General features: G+C 38.3%; 1 pseudogene; it reads left to right on the forward strand.

Annotated features, from left to right (window-relative positions):
• The first annotated feature begins 1,351 nt into the window (after positions 1–1,351).
• Positions 1,352–25,130, forward strand: Gm29452 (annotated as a pseudogene).
• The last annotated feature ends 841 nt before the right edge of the window (positions 25,131–25,971 follow it).

Below are 25,971 nucleotides of genomic sequence, written 5' to 3' on the forward strand. Positions count from 1 at the left end.
TGAGAGTTATCCCTTAATGCTTATATTAGTGTCTGATTCATCTGTAATAAACCCACTACTATTAACAGCTACATCACAGGAGGTATGACAAATACCATCTCCCATGAGTTGGCCAAGCCTTTTCAGCAGCTTTTTTGAAGTATCCTTTCTATACTAAAATATCCATTGATTCCTTTATTTTTAAGTGTGTACTTTAATGATTTTAACACATTTTCACCTCCGTTCCATTTTCCCATCATTTTCTGCTACTTCATATGATATTGCAATCTGTTAAAATATAGTAGTGAATACAGTGAAAGGACCAGTGTGTGAAGCAGCAAATTTCTTTATTTCTCAGACAACAGATACACTGCCAGAATCTTCCAGGTACAACTGCTTTGTAACTTTGTGTCTAATGTTAGCATGATTCTTCCAGAAAAAAGCTTAAAGAATTAAACCATGGTTACTCTGGACCAGACAAGTCAGTATCACTAGTGAAAAACATTCATGTAAATCATTTTCATTACTGTTACAATGTGCCTTAGCAGCAAGGAAAACAGGTCCATGGTCACAAGAGTATGAAAGAGGCATCAAGGAGCACAGTTGTCCAACTTATTAGCAGCCAGTAAGCATCAACACAGGAAGCGACCAAAGACAATAAATACCTTCCAAGACATGTTCCCAATGACCATGTTCCTTTACAAGTGCCTCACCCCTTCCATGCACACCCATCAATCAATTAACTCATTGATTAAAGCCCTCAGGGTCCAATCACTTTTCAGATTGTGTATATTGTTCTACCTTTGAACATTGTACTTCGGAACAAAATCTTCATCAAAGACCCACGACTGACATTGCAAACCCATTTCACCACAGAATTCTTTATGTTACAAAATGTGATGGAATGTATCTGTCTCTTTAAGGGTATCTCTGTCTAGAAGTTACAAAAGCAGAACGTCCAGGCCAACAGAATCATCAACTCCATGAGCTTTTTTTTTTTTTTTTTTTTTAATATGAGTTCAAGAAGAAGGAAAATGCAATGCAAGTTAAGGGTCTTGATCCCCTATCCATCCAGCATAAAACCATAGGGTGGACCCAGAAGTTTAGGTCAAAAGTGTAAATTTCACCTATACTACAAACAACTGTGATGATTTCTAGCCATCTCCAGTTTCACTGTGTTATTTAGTCCCACCATCTACATCAAGGCATATTGCCTAATGTGAAATAATGCCAGCCGTTTATTGCAAAAACCACTATGTGTTGACTTGGATGTAAAAGGAGACATCTATAATATAGACACACTTGTACACACACACATACTCACAGAAAGAGGCAAGAAGTAGAGGAGCTGAGTCTTAGGATCATGTGAATCATGAAGGATTTGTTTTACATTACCTACAAGAAGGATCCAGCTCTCTATGCTTATCAGCTCCTGGATGACTACAAGGAAGGTAACCTCCACATGATTCCAGACACTCCTCCGGCTGAGGAGAGATCAGGAGATGACAGTGATGTGTTGATAGGTAACTGGATGCAGTACACCAGAAAAGATGGTTCCAAAAAGTTTGGAAAGGTTGTTTACCAATTTCTAGCCAATCCTTCCATGTACTTATCAAGTTTCATGGTGACATCCATATCTATGTCTATACTATGGTGCCAAAGATTCTTGAAGTTGAAAAATCATAAAGTACAGAAACGTAAACATATAGGACTGGAAGAAAAAAAAAGTTTTTTTTTTTACTGTGTTAGCTACATAAGGGTCTTTGACAATCCCAGTATCTTTGCCAATAAAATGTGTTTTGTTCTAAAAATGTAAATGTGTGACATGACATGCTGTAAGTGAACAATTTGCTGGAAGAGATGGCCTACAGTGGAAGGAACATCAAATGAAGATGAAAGTTTCATTTCAGGCGGTGAACAGTACATACATCTAAAATCATACATGCTAAAAGGAACAGCTTCTCTGGTCTGCATGCAGAATAAGGAATTGGAGATGGAACTTGGAGGAGCAGGGATGGCAGAAAAAGATGGATGTTTAGGAAGTAGGGGAGAAGGACAGGACATAGTTAGAACCTCTGATGTGAAGACTGAAGGAGAAACAAAAATTTGGGGAAAGTCGGAGATTTAAAAGAAATGTGGCCTTGTTGCACAAGGTGAAACCCAGAAAACTGATTGAAATAGACTCAGAAATAAGAGAAAATCAGGTTTTCTTTGAATAATGACACTTAAAGAAACCTGTCTCACATTTTAAGATTTATTATCTTTACTTATGTGGGTGGGGATATGGCATGTGCTTTTGAGTACAGGTGAACACAGAGACATGCGTGGTCAGGTCCTCTGGAGCTGCCATTAAAGGTGATTATTTGCCATTGGATACGAAATCAAGAAACCAAATCCATTTTTCTTGTGGTGCAAAAGTGCTTGTTACCATTGATTCATCTCTCTAATCCCACAAAGATATCTTTTTTAAGAAATCCAAAATTCACATGCATAAAACAGACCAGATTGAAGATAAGAAAGTTCTAATTGATGGTGACCATTAAAAGTAATAAGGGACACACAAGGAGTAGAGGACACTGAGAGACAAATGAATTCTAAGTTGGAGTTCTCAAAAAGTTAAGCTGGAGACACAGGAAGAAGAGAAATTTTAAGGAAATACTCAAACTTGGGCCATATCCACATTGGCTTCTTTGTTTTCTTAACAAATAGCCAGCCTGTCATTACAGATGGGTGTGTTTGTGTGTGTGTGTGTGTGTGTGGGTGTGTGTGTTTGTGAGTGTGCGTGTGTGTCCATTTTTACACAGGCAATCTAGACTAGTGAATGTTTATATTTATGAGACTCCCTAAATCATCACAGAAACCTTGATTTTGTGTAATCAGTTCCAAAAGTAAAGTAAAACAGAAAATGAATATGCTGTGAGATAATTTTGGGTTGGAATGGATCCTGAGTTCCTTCCGTGAGCACTCTTTCCCTGTGATGAATCCTGTGATCTTTTGCAGGTCTCCAATGAGATCCTCAGATAACCATAAAAAGCCCCACAGTGGCCTGTTCCACCTAGCTCTCCTCTAAACACATGACCCCCTACATACCTATGTATAACTTCAGCCTGTCTATAGCCTGAAAATTCTAGTCTTTTACTTATATGTGACCTCATTCTCAGAAAACACTGAAGGTGTAACCAATGCATATATGCTTACCTCTTTTCTACGCCAGTTGTCATGGGTTTCAAATGTTATGAGTTTGCCCACTTTGTGGGTCACTTCCTGAGGAGCCCATGTACTTCATGGATGTCTGCCTGGGTTCCATCTATACTCTGAGAGTTTTTTTTTTTTTTTTTTTTGAGGCAAGAATTCCATGGACTCAGTCATTACAATTTTCCTCTCTAGAATAAGTTTGTATGCTTCAACATTTGATAATAATCTCTATTGTTGATTAATTTTAATATCTGGGAGAGTTTCTGCAGTAACTGATTCTCTTAGGGATTAGTTGCTGTGAAAAGACACCATGTCAAAGGCCACTCATAAGAGACAACATTTCATTAGGGCTTTTCTATGTTTCATTACACGTTCAGAGATTTACTCCACAATCATCAAGGCAGAAAATATGGCTGTGTCTATGCAGACATGGTGGTGGAGAGGAAGTTTAGAATTATGCATCTTCATCCAAATGCTTCCAGGAAAAACTATGTATTCTGTATGCAGGGATGGTCTCTTCCACACTGGTAGAGCTTTAAAGCCCCAAAATGATATGCTTCCTCCAGCAAGGCCAGACCTATTCCTACAAGGCCACACCTCCTCATAGACATAATACATTTAGAATGCCACACTGGTTTCATAGCAATTGACAAGATCTAGCTTCTTCAAAGAGGAGGAGCCTCAGTTGAGAAGATGCCTACACAAGATCCAGCTGTTAGGAAATTTCATAATTGGTGGGAGAGCACCCACTCCATTGTGGGTGTTGACATCCTTGTATTAGTAGTCCTGGGTTCTTTAAGAAAGCAAGCTAAGCAAGACTAGAGGAGCAAGACAATAAGCATCACCACACCATAGCCTCTGAATAAGCTCCTGGCTCCAGGATCCTTTGTTGTTTCAGTTTCTGTCCCAACTTCTTTGATAATTAACAACAATGTGGAAGTATAAGCTGAATAAAACCTTTGCTATGGAATTTGCTCTTTGGACATGGTGGATCCTTACAACAATAAACATAGTAAGACTTTCATCGGAAAAATGTCTAACAGTGCCAATGCCACTTATCTTAAAACCACAAATAATAGTGTGTAGACATTTTATTTTTATTTAAAGGTAAGATATACTCGTGTACCTACCTGAGATGTAAATGTTCTAGTTTGCTACTTTCTCACTATGTAGAATACTACATTCAAAAATAACTTTGGAAATAGAAGGGTTATAGTCTATCACCGAGGAAGAATAAACAGGAAGTTGTATCAGTAACAGCAAAAAACTGCTTATTGGCTTGCCACTGTCTTAGTCACTCCTTTATTGATGTGAAGAGATACCATGGATAAGGCAACTATTAGAAAACAAAACATTTAACTAGAGGCTTGCTTACATATTCAGAAGTTTGGTCATTCACCAAGGGAGGGATCCCATCACTGGAGCAATAGAGAACTATTGATCCTTAAGCAAAGAGAGAGATTCTGCCATTGCTTTGGCTTCTTGAAAACTCAAACCCATCCTTGTTGACACACCCACATCCTCCAATGAAGCCCCACCTTCTCTTATTCCTTCTAATCTTTAAACTCACTGCCACTTCCCAGTGACTAAGTATTCATATATATGTGTCTATAGAGAACTTTCTTATTCAAACTACCAATTTTCTATGGCTTGATCAGCTTTTATTATTTTAGTACAGTCTAAAAGGCTCCCAATTAAAATGACTACTGTTGAGCTTAGCCACAGTGGTGGGCCCTCCCACATCAATCATTACCCAAGAAAATATCCTATAGACTTACCTAATAACCAAGTGAATAGAGACAGATCTTCAATTGCTCTCTCTTCTCAGGTATCCGTTGATTGTCAAGATTGGGAAAAAATAAAGTCCCATTACAGGAATATTTTACTGACTCCACAACCTACCCAAACATTACTGAACAGCATTTCCTCCTCTCTGCCCCTTCATAGACCCACTTCCATGCATGGCATAAGTGAAGGATAACTTCTTTCATCAGCATGGATACTCAATAATAGGTGAAATGATGTGAATATGTCCTATAGCCACACAACCCCTCACATTCTACTGTGTGTTACACTTACTGGGGTACAACCCAATCTGTCCAATTTCCTGCCAACTCAGCTATGAGAAAAAAAAATCTCCTCATCAATAGATCCAATGAATTTTACCTGATTTCTTTCTCCTGGGGCAACTCAGTGTTATCCCTTCATGCATATATTGGTGTCTTATTCATCTGTAATAAAACCACTACTGTTAATAAATACATCACAGGAGATATGACAAATACTAACTCCCATGAGCAGCTGCACAGTTGGCCAAGCCTTTTCAGTGCTTTTTTGAAGTTTCCTTTGTATACTAAAAAATCAATTGATTTCTTTAAGTGTATAATTTAATGATTCTAACACATTTTCACCTCCATTCCATTTTCCCCTCATTTTCTGCTTCTTCATATGATATTGCAATCTATTAAAATACAGTACTGAAGGCAGCGGGAGGATCAGTGTGGGAAGCTGCAAAGTTCTTTATTTCTAAAACAACAGATACACTGTCTAAATATTCCAGATACAACTTTTTGGTAACTTTGGGTCTACTCTTAGCATGAAATTTCTAGAAAAAAATAAAACTTAAAGAATTAAGCCATGGTTCCTCTGGACCAGAGAGTTCAGTATCACTAATGAGTCATATTCATGTCAATCATTTTCATCACTGTTACAAGATGCCTAGCAACAAGGAAAACAGGTCCATGGTCACAAGAGTATGAAAGGGGCATGAATGAGCACAATTGTCCAACTTATTGGCAGCCAGTAAACATCAACACAGGAAGCGACCAAATACAATAAACACCTTCCAAGACATGTTCCCAATGACCATGTTCCTTTACAAGTTTCTCACCCCTTCCATGCACACCCATCAATCAACGCATAGATTAAAGCCCTCAGTGTCCAATCACTTTTCAGATTGAGTATATTGTTCTACCTATGAACATTGTACTTCGGACCAAAACCTTCATCAAAGACCCAGGACAGACATTTCAAACCCATTTCACCACAGCATTCTTTATGCTACACAAAGTGATAGGATCTATCTGTCTCTTTAAGGGTATCTCTATCAAGCAGTTCCAAAAGGAAAATGTTCAGTTAAACAGCATCAGCACCTCCAGGAGCTTTTATAAATGTGAGTTCAAGAAGAGCGAAATTGCAATGCAATTTAAGGGTCTTTGTCCCCCATCTCTGCATCTTAAAACCATAGGGTGAACACAGAAATGTAGGTCAAAAGTGTAAATTGCACCTATACTACAACTAATTGGGATGATTTCTAGCCATCTCTAGGTTCTGTCTGTTATGGAGTCCACCAAGTCTGCCTCAAGGCATATTGCCTAGTGTGAAATAGTGCCAGCAGTTGATTGCAAACAACACTATGTGTTGACTTACATGTAAAATGAGACATGTATAATATAGACATATTTGTACATACACACATACTCACAGAAAGAGGCAAGCAGTAGAGGAGCTTTGTCTTAGGAACTCTCACGGAAGAGATGGTAGAAATCTTGTAAGGCAGAGAGGTCACTGAGACACTGTATGTCTCTACTGCACAAAATCAGGCCAGTCTGCCTTGCATCCCTAAGTGGTATGGTATCACCATCCATCATCCCCATCTGAGAATATATGGACTATTGATGAAGGATAGAGAATCAGTTTTCGTCAAAGGTAAGGCTTTTGTATGTGATAGGTTTGTCATGCTCTACTAGTAGCCCCATGTCCAAGAGTTTATGGGCAACACAATTGATTTGAATTGGGTTGTATCAAAGGGGAGAAAAGTAGACTTGAACTTGGGAGGAGGATTAAGGTGGGAATGGGTCTGGTTTTAGTCTGGGAGGAGTTATCAAGAGAATTGGAAAGTGAATTCCATCAAAAAATTGTATGAAGTTCTCAAGGAATTAATTAATGTAGTTCTTAATATACAATGTCTGTACTGAACATATACAGACCACTTATATTTCAATCTCCTAAATAGCAACTCATTTTATAGCACTTACATTACATTAAGTGCAAAAGTAATCCAGAGATTATTTAAAATAAAGAAGGATCAGGGGATATGGCCCAGAGACAATGCCAGGAGTGTGTTCAAACATTCACCTACAACACCAGTGCTTAAGATTTTGGGAGGGGCAGAGACAGGAAGATGATTGTGGCTTCCTGAAAGCCAGGCTCACTACCAGCTCAGCAAGAAACCCAGTCACAAGGGGATAAGTTATGGAGGAAAAGAGTAGATCACACTATACCCTTCCTTAGCCTCTGAACTTACCTGTACAGTTCTCTATGCAGACTCACATAAATACGATTAAAATATGCAAGAGGTTATTTTGCATAGCTTATGTTCAAAAGCAGTGTTGTTTTAGACTAGAATCCTGAGGACTTTATATCATTATAGTTCCTGGAGCAAACTCCCAAGATATAGATGATGGGTATATCTTCTTACTGTGCAAAGGAAACCTCAGTTAAGTGTGTGTGTCAGTGACTCCAAACAGCTTTCCTCCTCTATGTTCCTTTATATAGCATAGAATGATCTGTAAATAATGAAAATATGAAAACAAAGCTTTTTTTTTTGAGATTTTAGGCTTGTGTTAAAATCATATGTATAACATTGTATTAAATGGAAGTGAAATCTTCAGCTCTCAGGAACAATACAGTCAATGCTGTAGGCTTCTGTTTTGTCCCATTGTGAACAAAATTAATTGCACATCAACAGGTCCCACACTTTTAACTAAATCAGGGAGAAGGGCTATGTTTCCGTACAAATAAGTAATGTCAATGTGATTATTCAAGTAGAAATCTGGCAGGGTTAGGATGCGTTTGGCTTATGTGATAGTGATGACTGATTAGTCTCTTGTTATTCAAATAACCCTTACCTCTGAGAAAAGACAAGTAATGATATAAGATATACTAGGAAGTGACATGGACACTTACTAGATTTCATTTTCCTTTACAAACTTTAGTTGTTTGAAAAATTGTGGCCCACAGAAGCTCAAATATTCAAAGGTGTTAGTTTTCCAGGTGGTGAGATGTTAAGAAAGAATTAGGATTTGTATTTTTATTAAAGGAGATTTGTCACTATTCTTTGAAATATCAAAAATCCATCAGGCTCTCTCTCTCTCATTCTTACTCTCTCCTCATTCTCTCTCTGTCTCTGTCTCTTTGTCTCTGTCTCTGTCTCTATCTCTGTCTCTCTCTCTATCTCTCTCTTTCATTCTCTGTCTTTCTCTGTCTATGTTTGTTGTCTGTAGTATTGCTTGTGAGCTCTCAGCTACTGCTCTACACATGTGTGCCTGAGTGTTGCCATGGTGTTTACCATGATGTCCTGGAGTCGCCTTCTGAAACTTTAAGACCACAATTAAATATTTCATCTTATAATTTGGTGTGGTCATGATGTCTCACATCGTTAGAACAGTAACCAAGACATCCATATTCCAGTTAATTTTTTCAATCGTTCTGTATTTATTTCATTAAAGTTACCTTTTGTCCATTGAAAAGTTTTAAGAATACTATTAAAGATACTGAACAAATAGTGCCAATAGAAGTAGCACTGTTAGGAGGTGTGGCCTTGTTGAAGTATGTGTGACCCTGTTGGAGTAGATGTGGCCTTGTTGGAGGAAATGTAATACTGTGCTTGTGGACTTTGAGGTCGGGTATGCTTAAGCTGTCCCCAGTGTGACACACAGTCTCTATCTTCTACCTGTGTATCAAGATGTAAAACTCTCAGCTCCTTCTCTAGCATTGTGTCTGTCTGAATGCTTCCATATTTCCAGTCATGATAATAATGGATTAAACCTCTGAAAACAAGTTACAAAGTGTTCAAGAGTTACTGTGATCCTGTAGACTCTTCATGGCAAAAAAACCCAAAGTAACACAAACACAAACATTCAAAAACACATTTGATATTTTGACTATTCTTGGCCTAGGGAGTGGCACTACTGGGAGCTAATAACCTTGTTGCAGTAAGTTTGGCCTTGTTGAAAGAAATTTATCTTTGTGAACATGGACTTTAATGCCCTCTGCCTAGCTGCCTGAAAGCTAATCATTTCCTAGCACCCTTCAGATGAAGATGTAGAACTGTCAGCTCCAAATGCACATGCCTGCCAGGATCCTGCCATATTCCTACCTTGATGATAATGGACTGAATTTCTGAACCTGTAAGCCAGGGTAAATTGAAAAGTGTCTCTGCTGATAGTTGGTTGCTATTCCAGAAAGACCAAAAGTTATGACGTACCATCCAGAGTCTGAGAATACATTGGTTTAGCTTCTAGCATTTGACAGAAAACAGGATTAACAAGACAATGAGAATATAAAACTTCCTATTTCATATAGACACATGGGTTATAGATCTGCGGAACTCAAGGTTTCATGGGTGGTATGGTAGGGTGATTAGTGTCTGTATATGAGTGCAGTGTCTGTTCCCAAGTCTGATGTCACACATACACATATGTTCAGTAATGAGTAGAATATCTTCAACACTTGCTCTCTTAGAGTGAAACCCTCTCACCATTTTGACTAGTTTGACTGGCCAATACACTATTGGGATATCTACCTGTCTCCACCCCACAGTGTTGCAGATATGAATAGACATGCCTGGAATTTTACAGAGGTGCTGAGAATACATGAACTCCACTGAGCCATCTTCCCAGCCCCCAGCAGGGTATTGTTTATTGAAATCAATGATCATATCAGTAGAGAAATGAAAACCAACATGACCCTGATATTTTACCTTACCTCCACCTTACACCAACTAAATGAATTTTAAATATAAATTTAATTTATGTCCAAATGAATCCAGATTACATTCTAATGAAAGATAAATTTGGAGTGTATCCAGATGAAAGCTATGTTAGTATATTTTTGGCCTTTTATATTGAGAATAACCTATATTTTCGGTACACTAGGAGAGCAAATGCATGTAAATGAGTTCAACCAAAGAAAATCTTTGTTCCAGTGAATTTCTTTGTAAAATAAAGTTGAAAATCATGCATTTCAGTTATATATATTTAATTTTTTTGAGTATGTTATTATGGGTTCATGTGAGTTTTCTTGGATTCCGATTGCAGAATTAGAGTATAGGGGACCTGATTATGTGGCACTATTATTTTTTATTAATTAGTTCATTCATTGTCCACCTTCCTACTGTTCCACATCCCATATCTACTGCCCATCCCCTTTCTCCAAGGGAAAGTCCCCATCCTACCGGATCTCTAAACACCTTGATGTCTCTAGTTTGTTGAGAATTTGGTGCATCATTTCTGATTTAATAGAGATCAAGCAGATTTTTTTCTGTGTATGTTTTAGAGACCTTCTGATAGTTCATATATGCTGCCTGTTTGGTTGTCTAGCATTTGGGAGAATTCTAGGTCCATAGCATTTGAGACAACTGGTCCTGTCAGCCTCCTTCAGTCTTTCTCAAATTAAACCAATGGTTCTGCTGATTCTGTCCATTGGTTGTTTGCATACATCTGCATCTGACTGTTTCACCTGCTCATTATTTCTTCATAAGTACAGTCATCCTAGCATTCATATTACAAGTATCTGAATTCAGAAACATACAGAGGCTGTGTACTGCAAGCAGGTCTTCTGCAAAAGCAATATATAATATAAGTACTAAAATTGATATCAGTGCTCTACAATATTCTATTCTATGTGATGAAATCTCTCTCACTCTTTCTCTCTCTCTCTCTCTCTCAATATATATATTCCTCTAACACTTAGTATGAATAAAAATTCTCTTATATTCTCTCCTACAAAGGAGATGATATTGGCATGTCATCTGCAACATTCATTCACTTTCCTACACAGTTTGTGCTTTCTCTTAGCAATCAACTAATATCTAAATCACACATGCACTCAGATTACAAAGTAAGGTATCTGAGCTCATACAAACTGTTATTCTGAGTCAGAGTAGTTGGAGGACAATTCCAAACTGTAGTTACGTCCAAGAGCATGGACTTTAACAACTTGTGAATCAGTAGAAGAGACAATGTATAGATGCGTTTGTTTCTTTTGGTTTGGTTTGGTTTAGCTTATTGTGGTTACCCACAATCATTATAAGAAATACAGAGAAACACAAATTAATGCCTGTATCTTGAACTGAATGCAAACAGGGGCCTTAGAACCAACATTATATTTCTGTTACAATATACAATATACATTTTAGAGATTTTTTTTATTTATTAGCTATTATACCCACTGCAACAAGTTTAAGAAATATTCCTAGTGACCCAAATAGCAGCTTTATGATTCAGATGCAGATATTTTCACCCAATCAATGGATTGAAGCATCTGACCCCTGTTGTTGAATTAATGAGGTCAAAGATATTAAAGAAGAGGGCATCCCTGTGGTAGGATCCCTGTCTCAATTAAAGTGTTCCCCCAAGATGTCTGAAATTGTGGCCCAACAAAGAGACAGAATGCACCTGCTGATATGAGGCCTCCAACACATATACAGGAGAGGATTGCTGGGAGGAGAGCTCTACAATTCCACTCTCCCCACTGGAGGGCATTTCATCTAATGTTTTTTTTTTTTTTTTTTTTTTTTTTTTTAATTCCTTAGAGTCTCTCACATCCCAGGTCTCTGGTTTACTCTAGAGCGTTTTCTCATTTCCTCCTTCACAAAGTTGCCTGTTTCCATTCTTTTCGCTGGTCTTCATCAATTCAGTCCTGTTTCCCACAACCACAGTATCTGATAAAATTCCTCTATTCTCCTTCTTGTCCCATTTCCCACCCAGGTCTCTCCCTTCCCCTATCTGTATTGATTTTTTAACCTTCTTATCATTTCTAATTATGTTTATGACTAATAAAATAATTGAAGTTTATTTTTTTGATTCATTATCTTATTAGTTTCCAAAGGGATGATATACAAATACCAAAGGTACATTGGTTTAATTTTATTTCATTTCATTTGATTTTTGAGATAGGCAGTTAGTATGTTTTGTATTCTCCAGGAAGGTCTAGAGTGTTGAGGTTCAGCATTCCATGCTAGTACCATTACAGGTATGTAAAAACTTACCTGGCTTTAATTGCTTATAATAAAATAGTCCCAAAAAATCTATAAACACTATAAAATAAACACTTTCCAGTCTGAGAGATGAAAATATTTCCTGTTCATTTACAAACCTCATTGATAGAAAGTATATTTGTTTCTTGAAACAAACTAAACTGCTAACTGAGTGCCATGATTAGCCCCCTCTCTGGTTTCCAGGCTCTGCCGCTTCTCTCTGTTCCCATTATTATTGATGCTCTCGAACAGGGGAATGCCAGGCCTACGACAGGAGAGTGAGTGGGTAAGGGGAAGGGTTGGGGGAACATACAGGGGAATTTTGGGATAGCATTTGAAATCTAAATGAAGAAAACATCTAATTGAAAAAAAAAACTTAAGTGTATTCACATATGTACACAGGGACATGTGGCACATATGTACATAATTTAAAATTATCATTCCTTTTCAATACTCTGTTTTTCATTTATTTTATTATTATTAATATATATGGCAATTCTGAAACTTACTTTGTAGACTAGAATGTCCTCAAACTGAGATTTGCCTACCTCTGCCTTCCAAAAACTGAGATAAAAGGTGTGTGCCACCACCACCTGGCTTCCGAAATATTTTTTACTTAGTGGGAGATGTCCATTATTTTTTTCCTGTTAGGATATATCAAAATCATCAAGATGTCATATTTCCTTAATCAATTTATGAGATTAAATCAATCCCTGTAAAAATATGTCAGGTACTTTTGGAGACAGGTAAGTTTACAAGAAACATCATTTAAAAAATATTTTATTTCTGGAGCCAAAACCTTGAGTAGACCTTGCATGCAAACTCTGTAGCTAGCCTTATAACACCCGGAGGCAACTCCACTGCCAGGCATCTAACATTCATAGGATCCGATGATCAGACAAGAGGAAGACACAACATCTTTCCCCAACACCTTGAGTAGAGGGTAACAGAAAGACACAGGCATGCAGGAACTCCACCAGACCAGTGGTATGGATTGCATCCATTCTGTCTGGGACAGGGCCCTGAGCAGTCCTTGGATGCAAACTCAGCAGCCAGCCCCATAACACCCAGAGGAAGCTCCACTACCTGAAGATCTAACATGGCCAGGGTCAGAGGATCCCAGGAACCTAGGAGCTTAGTCACACCAGGATCTCAAGGTTCCAAGGGCAGCTTGACTCCCAGGATGTCAGACCCACCCAGCATCTCAAAATCACAGTATACCGTAATAACAGGATCACAGAGAAAGCTAGACTTTGAAGAGTTATGACACAACCAATATCACAGGAAGGACAGTCTGATGTAGCCAGGGCATGTAGCACTTGAGATATCCAGATGGTGAGAGGCAAGGATAAGTTAATAAGCAGGAGAAACCAAAGTTATTTGGAATAATCAGAACCCAACACTTGCACCATATCAAGTGGATAACCCAACACACCCTAAAAGTAAGACATGGATCTAAAGTCACTTCTCATAGTGATGATGAAGGACTTTAAGAAGGACATTAGTAACTCTCTTAACAAAATGCAGGAGAACACAGATAAACATGTAGAAGTCCTTAAAGAGGAAACACAAAAATCTGTTAAATAGATTCAGGAAAACACAATCAAACAGGTGAAGGAGCAGAACAAAACCATCCATGATCTAAAAATGGAAATAGAAACAATTGACAATTCTCACTTAGGCCATGAAGCTATGGAACATTCCCATTTACTGAGATCCAGAGGAGTAGCCATTTGGAAGATTGTGTCCCTAAATGTGAAGGTTGTGCTGAAACTCTTATGAAAATTGAGAACAATTTTAAATATGAAAGAAAAAAAACACACAGTAAAAATTCATGTAGGCAAAATTGACAGCCTTCTATGTGTCACAAAACACACAAGCAGAGATTACAATTACAATAATTATTTTTATATCAAGGGGTCAAAACTCCTGATACAATCAATGTCCAAGAAGAGATATTTAGAGCACACACTCACCGGGGACAAACTGTCATGACTGGGACAGCATGGCAGGAAACAAAATGTTGATCTGTTTCATTGAGGGCCAGCATGGGGCCTTCTTACACTTTTGTGGAATAAGCAGCCAAGAGTTAGGTCAGAAATAGCCAGCTCCCTCAATTATGCCAAAGTAACCTATTTCTGCTAGGGAACAGTCCCAAATGTTCCACAAACTTGCTAGACTGTTCCACTAGTTTGAGACACCTGAGACTGTGGGAAAATTTCACACCCAATCTTAATGAAACTGAACCAGGCATGTCTAAAATACTTTTTGAAAATAGTTTCATTTCAATTCAGGAAAAAGGACAGAGAGCCCTGCTTTGTAATGGATGGAGTTAGTCTTTAGCTTCCATTGTGCACTCTAAATGAAACATAGTGTAAAAGAAGCAGTTTTCTATGTAGCAAGTAAGGAGTGAAAACAACACACTAATGGAGATAAAATGCAAAGAACCGGGATATATAGTAACAATTCCAATTATAAGTGTGAAAAAACAAATATACATATATGTGAGTTGTGCTTGTTATTTCCCTAATGGTTTGATTGTACAGGATAAAAAACAATAGTCTGTCCCTATTGGCCACAGTTTCATTCATCATTGTGTTAGTGGATCCAATCTAGGAATTAATTATCAGGGTTTGACAGCAAAATCCATCGGCTCAATACACCAGACATTAGCTGGAAAGTGAGGTACAAGTAGGTAATGTCCTTTGGTTTCTTCTCTCTGAGTCTGTTATATGGGCGTCCTGTCATTGTTTGTTATTATTGTTGGTTGTTGTTTTAAAATTTGAAATATTGAATGCAAAAGCTAGTGGCAGGAGCCCAACAGGTCTTTGCATTCTTACTTTCTCCTTTCCATCACTCTCCAATTCTTCCAATCCCCAGCTTTCATTCAAGAAACAATCATCAGAAACAATTGAAAATAAGACTCCTTCATCATCTTTACTTTGTGCTTGCATGTTGGCTGTAATCATCTTGAAAACATTAAAAATCAGGCTAAGATTCTGCCTATGTTTGATAGGGTTTCATTGCTGTGAAGAGACACCATGACTCAGGCAACTCTTATAAAGGAAAATTTAATAGAGGTTGTCTTACAGTTTTAGAGGGTCAGGTCAGTACATTATTATCATGGTGGGAAGCATGGCAACATCCAGGTAGAAGGGGCGATGTAGAAGGAAAGAAGTTTTCTATATCTTAATCTGAAAGCAAACAGGAGGAAGCTTGTGGCCAAAGCAGCAAGGAAAAGCATCTCTCTTCATCACTGGGCAGAGTTTGAGCACTAGATAAAAGCCAGCCTACACAATGATCAAGGCCACATCTGCTAATAGTGCCACTTCCCATGGGCCAAGGATATTCTAATCATCAAACTGCTACATACCTGCAAACACTCCTGTATGCATGTATGCACACACACACAAAGACACACACACACACACACACACACACACACACACACACACACTTTCATGTCTATTGCACGTGAGATTGCATAAAAATATATTTGTCTATTTACACATATATTTATTTTTACTTACTTGCTTGCTTGCTTATTGCTTACTTATTTACTTATTTACTTACTTACTTAGTTTTAAATGTTTTGCTGAAGAACTTTGTACATAAACATAATGAGTTTGAGTAAATCCATCACCATCTTGTCCTCCTTGAATTGCTCTCCATTTCTCCTGTATCACTTTTAGCCTTAATTCCATGCACATTTTAATAAAGACCACTGAGTGAATTTAGTGCTGACTACATATGTGGGGTTAGGGAAACACATCCACTGGAACATGGGCAGCCTCTGAGGAGCCAAATCTATGTAGAAAACTGGCCCTCACACCTGCAGCCACTAATTGCCAATTTTTTGGGGTGAAATTTTCTCTGCTCCCCCATCTATTCTTCAAGAACTGTGAGACAGAAAATTTTAAAAAAAGGTGTTGAGATCTGCTTAGAAAGGACTTTAATCTCAGGATATGGGAATCAAAACCAGGTAGAGATGAATTCTCTGCCGATCTGCACAGGAAAGCACAGAAATCTAGGACTATACAGAAATATCCAGTTCCAGAGAAGAAAAACAAAAGAAACAGGGGAAATTGGGAAGTACAAATAAGAATTTGAATGTACAGATTGTAAATCCTGTCTCTGGGAATAATAATCAAGATACTTTGAAAGGAACAATCAAGCCATGTTTAAAAGACTGGACACACCATTTGGCATATGTTATATAAATCAGTAAAAATAATTAAAAATGTCTCATTAAAATTCACAACAGTCCCCTTAAGTTTTTTCTTCTGGTTTTCTTCTTTAAATATCTTATTGAATCTGAAGTGATGGCTCAGCATTTCTGAACACTGGCAGCTCATGCACAGCATACACTTGGACTTGCCACATTTCCATTGGCTGTTTACAACTTCTTCTATTTTAGTAACCACAGGGAATCCACACTCCCCCTTCCCATGAGACAATGTATCCATACCTATACAGAGAATTCAAAACAAACAAAATCTCTTCAATCTGTCTCACCAATCATACATTAGGTCCAATGCTTGGGTGCTTTCTGTTTCAGGCTCACAATGATCAATGGTATATACTTTCTAGGTTGTATAACTGCACTTCATTTCTCTACCAGGAACCTTTCCTCAGATTCTGTCCTCATCAAGAATCCCATCTAATACCATCAGACACTTCTATGCATCAGAGGGAACAAGGTCTAGCTGTGTGCCTTGCAGGTTGGGTAGAGCACTGTCAATATCCCTTCTCCTCCAGCAAACCCTCTCAAGGCTCACAACGGTTGTCTTCCAGGATAAAATCTGATTGCCTAAGAGAAGGAGCAAATCATCTCTGCTTGCTCTAATGTCTAAATGACATTGCAGATTAAGAAAAAACCTAGAGCTTCCCCAAGATTCTCAGTCCGGGAGCATTTGGACAATCCATTACTTTCATAGGGTCCAAAATTGTTTGAATTCTACAGACCAATGAATTGTCCCATTAGAAGCCACCTTTCCAGCAGGTAGCAGCAGCTCCAACTGCTGTCTCCAAAGGCAGTTAAACAAAAGCAACCTGAAGAGGCAGGTGAACTGCTCCTGGTCCCACCAAGGTGACTTTGGTTTCTGGTGGGAGGGGGCAATTACATGCTGTGAGAATTCTTTTCTGTTGATGTGCTCACCCACCAAAACACTCCTCTTGGAAAGACCAGGAATGAGTTCCTCTTCCAAAATCCCTCCTCTTGCATGTGGTGTTCATTCCATGGGTGTGGGGAGTAGGCTCTATTCCTTGGGTACTCTGTTTCTAAATGAGGTGACACACAGTGATCACTCTCTCCTACCTTTCACAGATGATTGAGACTCCTAATCTAGACATTATTTTTTTATTTATTTTTTCAATCTGCGAAGGCAGATATGGTTGTTTGTGAACATTACAGTTTGCATGGACACTTCTTATATGTAATACATCAGAGGACAGAAGAGGATACAGCAGCATATGCTGCTGGAATTACAGGGAGGATGAGAAAGAAAGGGGGGGCAGGGAGTGAGAGGGAAAGAGAGAAACACAGACTGAGACTGAGATACAGAGAGATAGCAATACAGAGAGTGGGGAAGTTAGAAGGAAAGAGAGAGAGGCAGAGAGACAGAGAGACAGAGAGACAGAGAGACAGATAGAGAGACAGAGAAACAGTCACAATGTAATTGCTGGAAATTGAAGCCACGACCTGTGTGATAGCAGCAAGTCTGTCAACACATACATTGTCTCTTGAGATTTTGGCTCCAATTTTGAATTGGCCAAGAAAGACCTGATGCTATGTATTCTGGAGTTGACCTTGTGTATACCATCGTATTCCTGGAAACAGTTTCACATCTAGGGAACATGACCTTTAATCAGTCTTGATGCATCTCACATATCCTATGCCCAGACACCAAAGGAGACATATGGAAGGTTTCCTGTTGTGGTCTGGTAAAAGGACGCCATTCCTGACAAGAATCTCCAGAAGAATAAAGCCAATACAGTCGAAACAACCTTAGCCCTGGTCAGAGTGAGATACCTGCCTTCTTAAGGCTTCTCAGTACAGCTTTATATAGTGTATTAGCTTACTCTTGGTTAGAATTCACCACAGATCACAAACATCCTATTCAGATTTCTCTCTCTTTATCTATTTTTTTCTTGTTGTAGTGGTGGTGATTTTTTAAGAAAGACTTATAAGAATTAATTTACTCTTAGATGAATTTGGACCTTTTGAGAAAGATTGTGTTCCTACACCATTTTTCGCTCATGAGAAAATGGGGAGGTGGTACATGGCTTAGAGTATAAGATCATTGGCCCCTGTGCACAGGTTACAGGATTCAATTACCAGGGCCCATCTTGTTTGTCACAGCCACAGGTAAGTGCTCTTTCAGGGGATCTGATACTATCTAACTTCTGATCTCTACACGGTCCAGTTTAGTGCACAGGCAGCAGACACACCCCTTCAGGTAAAATATTCATAAAATAGAAATAATGAAAATTCTACAGTTTACCAATTGCCATATAAAACTTGATTTCCAAATGATCACACATACTATTAGGAGAGGACCTCAAAATGTGGATGTAGGTAAAAAATTTTGATATATTTGATACTTATTTTTTCATTCTTTTCTGTGGACCACCTAGGACCCCACATCCCAATGACCTGGAGGAGAGTAAGCCAGAGTTCTTCCATAGTCTTTGCTTCAGTTCCTGTCTCCACTTACCAGCTCTGATTAAGGTGTTGTCCAGACTTCTATAGATAACACAGTTTAAAACCTGAAAGTTGAAAACAGATAGAATCCATTACATCATTTGGTAGTTTTGGGTCCCAATTTTTATCTCATTGAAATCAAGACAGGACTGTATGCTTGCAATAATGTTATCTGCCTGTGCTTAAACTTCTGACTAAAAAACTCTTTGTTCAAAACAGTGGAGTGACCGATGAGCATCAGACACTTACATAGCAATTGTTGCCCTATAAATTTGGATACATCTCTGATTATATTGAAGACTGAAAATCAATTAAATGGTTTTAGTAGTAGGTAGACAGGCATCTAGTGTTGATGTAAAACAAATTCCACAGTAGATCAGTTCTAAAACTACATTATTCTGCATGATATCTCAGCACTAATGAATAGGCAGCTGCACAAGCAAAAGAAGAGGAAAAGGAAGAAACACAGGCAGACACAGATGCAGAGGTTGAGAAACAGGCTGAGATAGAGAATGAAGAAGGAGAAAAGGAAGGACAGGCAGAGTCACAGGGACAGTCAAAGGGAGATTCAGAATCAGAGACAGAGTCAGAATGTGTGGTGTGCATGTACCTAGTGTGTGTCTTTCTAATTTTTAGACCTTTTAGGAAGTTACATTTACTCAAGTGTCCTCAGAGATGGGGTGATTGGTTGCAACAAATTTCTCAGATTACAACCAGTATACCAAGACATGGTTTCTGTCTAATTGACCACCCAGACCCAAGGAATACTTATAATAGGAGAGATCCCAGGCTAATGGTTTTCTTTCTTATAATAAGTCTGTCTCTCCCATTCACAGAATAAAAGGAAATTATGATTCATTGGAAAATAACACATAAATGGCTCCAGAAACTCAGCCAAGTCTATTAAGATATATAAATATATATATATAAATATATAATAATATATATATTATTATATATAGATATATATTATATATATATATATATATATAGATATATAAATATATATATATTATCACAAAGCTCTCACACAACTTTTTAAAAATCCTAATCCTGTACTGGATTCATCTTCTAAGTATACATTGTATGTTATATATAGTATATCATAAAATACTAAATAGGAATATCTAGCTATGTACACTGAATGTATACTGTGAGGAGCTGCCCTTTCAATCTCCATTACAAGATGGCGCTGACATCCTTTGTTCTAACTGGTAAAGAAATAGTCTGTGTATGTGCTGGGGTATTTTTCCATTCTTTGTGCCCTTCCTGTTCTGTGGCGTCATATGGGCTGATAGTGAGCAGCCCTTAGGGTGAAATATGTCTCTAACACTTCTTGTGGTCTATTTAAGGACTGAGTTTCCTGTGTTCTAAGCCTCCTCGCCCAAAAGCTAATCATCTTTCTCTTGAGATGGATTAAAGCTATGCTGCAGAAGGATCTGAGTGTGTCCTGTGTGTGTGTGTTCTCGCCGGTGAGACTCTTTATCATCACAGACACAGTATACTGCATGCACAGACCATTAGTACTGTAACTCCATGGATAAATCATGTTCATGAAGCAACACTAACAGAGATTTACACACAATATTTGCATTTCATTTGTGTTCCCGAGATGAAAATTATTTTCATCAACACACATGGCACTGCATAGAACAGGTATGACTAATATTAAAATAGTAAACAGCTGACTTCAAGAAGTATAGAAATCAGAGTTAGTAAGTCTTTGGTGGAATACTATATTTACATACTCACAACATCCATTAGTGAAGAACTCCTGCTGCATTAACTTTGCACAAGATTTATTGTCAAAACTTGTACTTTTAGTCTGGTGGTTGGTGGTTGGTTACACAAGTTGGTTGTGGTTTGTTAGTAGCCATAATTAAAGGAGAAGAACAAGGAAAGAAATTAAATTCAGAGATTTTCTAATTCCTCTCTCTAATATACCCTGATTTTTGTCCTATCTAGCGTTAGGGGTTATAAAAAGAAGATCCTAGAAAATATCAAACACCAACTATAAAAATGAATCCTTAATTACTGTCCACCAGAAACCACCAATTGTGAAGAAATACACTTTATCTTCTTTATCATAAGTTTTAAAGGACTCTCTTCAATAGCTTCCTGACTGGACTGTTCTTTTTTCTTCTGTGTTCTTTTTCCTTGTGTGTGTGTGTGTGTGTGCATGAGGGTGAGTGTGTGTGACTTCCTTTGCATAATACCTTCCTGTGTTGTTAACCATTCATATTTGCTGTGGATTTACTCACAACAAACAGATAAACTGAATTGTGAGTATCTTCTTTTTTTGGTGTCTGTTTTGTTTTTCTTTTCTGGTGGTGGGTTTAGCATGTATGCAAATCAAACACTACCATCGAGTCACATCTCTAGCTTAGACAGGGATTTGAATTCTTTAACACTAGTTATTTCTCTCCATATTACTGTAACATTATAATGTTTTTATTGTACTCCTGATCTGTTACTGAAATTTTATTTCCATTTATTCCAAATTTATGTAGGTGCTAAGCAACGTCAACCCATTGCTGATATTTTTTGTTAATAAGGCAACTTGATCAATAAATGACTTCTTTTTCTGACTAGTGCCATATTGTGTTTTCTTGAAGACTTGTATCTTAAGCCGGAGCAGAAACTTGTAATGTACACTTGAGGAGGGTTTTTTTTTGGGATTTGGTGGTTATTTCAATGTATTAAATGAATGTCAGGTGCCTGATGTTCTATCAGAGTAATGGTGCTCCTTAAGCTACATGTTCATCTTTATGTTCTCATACACTTTTCAGAACAATATTTTTCAGTACCACAGAGCAAATGTTACAGGTTTTTAGCTTTTAAACTCTCAGTAAACACCAAAGTCTCAATTTTGGACTTCAGTGCAGCCTCTTCTCTAAAAGCTAGTCAGAGGATGCTTAGTCCTGTGAGCCCAATCCTTTCTTTTTATTCCAAGCATGGAGGGAAAATGGCATGCCCTGTAAGGGTTTTGCAATTAGAGATTCTGAAGTCAGCAGATCATACTTGTCACCCTATTGAGTTTGCTCATCTGTAATAGCAAGTGAAAGAGTGGTAATCAGTACCATGATGGCTCAAAAGAAGTCTAGAAAACCACTGCATTCTGCCCCCTTGTGGGTGCCATCCCTGTCACAATTTGAAGAGAAACAGTGCTCCTTCCAGGAAGCTGCAGGGAATTGAACTGCACTCCTCTGCATGCTGTCAGACCCAGCCTCTAGGTCTGGACTGACTCTCCTTAAGGATAGTCACTTACCCTCCGGCCCCAGTCCCTAATTCTCTCTCAGTTCTCCACAAAACAGGAGACTCTCTTTATTTTTTGTGCCAAATGTTGTCAGCTTCATTTCAAATATCCTGATAAACTAAACTGGTTGGGTCTTAAAATAATTTCTTTCTCTCAACCACCTATTTACCAGGAAAACTGTCGGTGAGAATGGCTGAGACATCTAGTCTGGGCGAGTTTCCCATGATTAAGGGCAGGGAATATGAAGATAAGGCCAACTTATTAATATACTTCCAAAGTCTAGTTTTAATTGGCATCTCTAATGCTGTGCAGAAGAAATGTGAGATTGTGAGGTGACTTCACAGATTAATATAAGAGGTGAGTCTAGAAAATCAGGAGCTGTCTATTGAGAACAGCACTGGACCATGGCCCTCCTTTGAGGATTTACACTTTAAAGCTGAGATAAACTGTAAAAAAATTATGTCTTTCTGAAGTTTATGCCATGGAACGTCCACATAATATCTTAGTTCATTGGTGTGATGTTTTTATACATGGCTGTAAATGCTTTTATGTTAACCTGTGTGTGCTAGTAAGTGTTTGCCTTCTTGACATGAAGCTAAAGTCACCTGGGAAGAGGGAACCTCAAATTGGATCTGTCTACATTAGATGAGGCTATAGCCATGTTTATTTGTTTTCTTAGAAAATTTTCTTTAAATTTTCCATCTTATATGACCTGAAAGTATCCATCTCCCTGTTTATCCTCCTACCATCGAACTCAGAGACACAGTGAAACTAACAGAAGTTATGGGCCGAATGAATTTAACAGATACTTATAGAACATCACCCAAAAACAAGAACACACATAATATGCACTCATTCTTAAGTGTATATTAGGCAAAAAAAAAAACATGGAATACCCATGATACAATTCATTGATACTATCCATTATCTCTACCTCTGGTCAGGATTATTTTTCTGACTTTTCTTTGCATAGATTCCTGATTCTTGAAGGAGAGAGCTCGATAAAGGCATCCTCTTTAATCTTTAATTCTCTGAGTCTCTCACTCTCTGTGCATTGTCCAGTTGTGTCTTTCTGTGATTATTACCAGTTTTGTAGGAAACTCACCTCTGATGAAGGCTGAGGCATATATACTAACATATGGGTGGAGCCATTAGGATTCATGAGAAGTCATTTTACTGCTGTGGTTATTTAACAAAATTTATGATGGCAGATTTTCACTTAGTGTTTTATGACCTTTCTAGTCTCAGATGCTTGGCCTGATATTTCCCTCCACATTTAACCCTCCTATTTTAGTGTCTTCTTCATTCCTTTATACCACTATATTCTACTTCCCCTTCCTTGGAAGAACTCCTCCTTCTTTATGGTTCCTTACTAGATAGCTCATCTCTGTTACCCTAAATGAAAAACAAACATATATAAACCTTACAAGCTAACTCCATACATAGGTGAAAACATGCAATTTGTGTCGTTCTGGGTCTGATTTGACTGTTGGATATTTCCCCCCCCCTTTTTTTTTAGATACTTCAGTCCTTCTTTTTTAAAAAATATTTTTATTACGTGTTTTCCTCAATTACATTTCCAATGCTACACCAAAGGTTCCCCATACCCTCCTCCCCACTTCCCTACCCACCAATTCCCATTTATTTTTTGGCTCTAGCATTGCCCTGTACTGGGGCATATAAAGTTTGGTTGTCCAATGGGCCTCTCTTTCCAGTGATGGCTGACTAGGTCATCTTTTGATACAAATGTAGCTAGAGTCCAGAGCTCAGGGGTACTGATAAGTTAATAATGTGGTTCCATCTGTAGGGTTGCAGATTCCTTTAGCTTCTTGTGTACTTTCTCTATCTCCTCCATTGGGAACCCTGTGATCCATATAATAGCTGACTGTGAGTATCCACGTCTGTGTTTGCTAGGCCCTGGCATAGTCTCACATGAGACAGCTGATTAACAGTTGATGGGAGAGGATCCATTACTCAGTGAGTGGTGCTATCTCTGCAAAGATGGTGATAAAATATATAAGAAAGCAACCTGAGGGTAGTGTTTGAAAAATGAGTCAGTGTTTAAGAGAACTGGCTGCTCTCTTAGAAGGTTAGGATTTGAATCACAGAACTCAGGTGGCAGCTCACAGCCTCATGAAGCTCCAATATCAAGGGACCAAGCTCCCTCTTATGGACTCTGTGAACCCTGGACAAAAAAGGCCCACAGACATTCACGCAAACAAAACATTTTTATATATACATATATGTTATTAAAATAAAAGTTAAAAGGCATTTTTAAATTTTGTAAGTAGAAAAGCTGAGAAAACTGTGTTGAGAAACAAGCCAATAAGCAGCCTTGCTCCATGTACCCTGCCTATAATCCTACATGGGTTCCTGCCCTGATTTCACTCAGTGATGGAGTGTGATGTGGAAGAATAACACAAACTAATCTTTTTCAAAAGAGAAGGGAGGAGAGGGGGATTGGAATGGGGATTTGTTGATGGGAAACTGTGAAGGAAGTTATCATTTAAATTGTAAATAGATAACTAAATTAATGATGAAAAAAATAAGTCCTGTCAAGAAGTCCAATGTGACAGTGTGAAACTGCTAATCTACAACCTGCTAAACTCACATGTGCGGGGTGTGGGCATGCAAGTGTTCTGTCTGAGCCTGCAGGCCACTTAAATCCTCAAAAACCCTGTGGAGTTCAACCCTGACTTCCTGGCACAGATGATCCCCAAAGTGTATTGGGAAGTGCTTGTGCAGGTAGCAGACACCTCAATCTTGGCCCAGGTACACAAAATAGCCAACTAGCTGCTATGAACAGGACAAGATACTTTTGAGGAAGATGTACCCACGTGTGGCTTGAGATTGATGTACTGGATGGTACTCTGCAATGGTCAGAATCCAGTGTTCTTTTCCCCATCATCCACAGGATCACCAATATGCTGTAGAATGATGAGGAGACAGAGAGGTAACCTTGCTAGCCACCACAATGCGATGTGGGAATGGGTATCCAGATGGAGGAAGACCCTCATTAAAGCAGTGGGGAGGGGATGGGATAGAGGGTTTCTGGAAGGGTGGGAAACTGAAAACGGACATCATTTGAAATGTATATAAAGAAAATATACAATTAAAAAAAGACCAACCAAAGAGCACATAGGGCGGGGCCCATGGCTGCAGCTTCATATGTAGCAGAGAATGGCCTATTTGGACACCAGTGAGAGGTGAAGCTCCTGTTCAGGAGAAGGCTCTATACCCCAGTGTAAGGGAATGTCAGGACTAGGAAGTAGGAGTGGGTATTTTGTTGATTACTGAGAGGAGGGATGGCATAGTGGGTTTTCAGAGGGGAAACCAGGGAAGGGGATAACATTTGAAATGAAAATAAAGAAAATGCCTCATAAAATAAAATAAAATAAAACAAAATAGATTGAAAACAACCACCTAGACACAATAAGTTAATAGCAGAATGATAAATAAAAGAAGACAGTGTAGTGGTGCATACCTTTTATCCCTGCTCTTGGTAGGCAGAGGCAGGGGCAGGCAAATTTATGAGTTCAAGGCCAGCCTGAACTCCAGATTGAATTCCATGACAACCAGGGCTAAACAGAGAATCCCTGCCTCGAAAAAACAAAAAACAATAAACAAATAAAGAGAAAATGAATGACACACAGGCATACAGAAGAGGACTGGTCCCAAAGACAGCTCTGTCCTAAATATACTAGAGCACATTGCTTCACAAAATGAATTCTGAACATGCTCTCACATAGGGCATTTGAATATACTTTCTAGGTTAACCCCATATGATCACAAGAAACA

The sequence above is a fragment of the Mus musculus genome, chromosome Y (assembly GCF_000001635.26).
Source record: "Mus musculus strain C57BL/6J chromosome Y, GRCm38.p6 C57BL/6J".
NCBI classification, from domain to species: Eukaryota; Metazoa; Chordata; class Mammalia; order Rodentia; family Muridae; genus Mus; species Mus musculus.